At 45.0% G+C, this 1197-nt stretch overlaps 1 long non-coding RNA gene across 1 annotated transcript in view; it reads left to right on the forward strand.

Annotated features, from left to right (window-relative positions):
• Positions 1-59: 59 nt before the first annotated feature.
• Positions 60-1197, forward strand: part of LOC124232055 (uncharacterized) — a 1734-nt gene continuing 596 nt past the window's right edge. Inside the window, exons 1-3 of the long non-coding RNA XR_006886756.1 lie at positions 60-590; positions 691-834; positions 980-1124. This is a non-coding gene — a long non-coding RNA (uncharacterized LOC124232055). The remainder of the gene's footprint in view (positions 591-690; positions 835-979; positions 1125-1197) is intronic.

The following is a 1197-nucleotide window of genomic DNA, read 5'->3' on the forward strand; positions in this document are numbered from 1 at the left end:
GTCCTTAAATTTGTTTGTTTTCTCTTGTGTTACTGAGTGAGGAAAAGACTTCCATCACTGTACCTGTTGTGTGGTTTATCATTACTAAAAACTACTTTCTGGAATAGGGTAGGTTGCTTATGTTTGGTATTTTGATGAGCAGGTATATTGGTCATGGTCTTTCTAGACTAGTTCTAATTTTTACTACTTCTTTGAGAGGTGTCCTCATCCTTGTCTCCACCGTATCTGGTAATTTCGGTTACTGTTCTCTGCATCTTCGCTGTAACATGTCTGCTCCTGAAAAATCAGAGCCGAGAGAGAGAAGCTAAGTTATATTTAGAGCAGAAGAGGAAATATGTGAGGGAGACTAAGGGGAATTCCTTTAGAAGAGTGTAATCACTGAAAACTCTCTCGCCCATAATCTCTCTCATACACCCATGAACATACATCCCCCTTCTTACTCACACACACAAACACCCCCACACACACACGCACACACACACGTGGTGATCTTGTGAAGTCTATGCAGCATTGCATTGCCTGACCCAGTGCCTGGTGGAGCAGAACTTCCCAGCCATTGCCCTCCACTGAGGAATGCCCCAGAAGGAGAGGTGAGTCGGATATGGGGAAAATGTTTTGTGTCCTTGGAAGGAAAAGAGGCCCTGGAGAGAAGGGACTTTCAACATTTTTCTAATTTCCTTTCTCATGAAGGCTTTCTCGGTATCAGCAGTTTAAAGATTTTCAATGATGAATTCTTGTGGCTACCAACCTATTCAGCTGAGGCATGGACATGGAGCAGGTGAACATTGCCTTTAACTGTGACAGCCTGAGGATTCTGACACCCACCTGCATCGGGTAAGCCCCACACCAAGAAGAACACCCCATTGTCCTCCCCCAACCCTCTATTTTCTGTATCTTTGCAACCTTCCTTCTTCATCCCTCCTTTTGGGTGTCTTCCCTTTTTGGGGGTCTTCCAGTTTTATCCTCTGTGTCCTTCCAGGTGGCCAGAGCAGGCCAGTTTGGCCCCTAAGGCTCGGCCATCACATTTGTGTCACATGAGAATGATGCCAAGATCCTCAATGATGTGCAGGATCGCTTTGAGGTCAATACTAGTGAGCTGCCTGAGGAGATAGACATCTCCTACAGTGAGTACTGAAACTAGCCTCCCCAACTCTTTAGATTCCCCTTGTTCTTTTGTGTGTTTGTTATAAATCCTAT

Source organism: Equus quagga, unplaced genomic scaffold (assembly GCF_021613505.1).
Source record: "Equus quagga isolate Etosha38 unplaced genomic scaffold, UCLA_HA_Equagga_1.0 HiC_scaffold_1933_RagTag, whole genome shotgun sequence".
NCBI classification, from domain to species: Eukaryota; Metazoa; Chordata; class Mammalia; order Perissodactyla; family Equidae; genus Equus; species Equus quagga.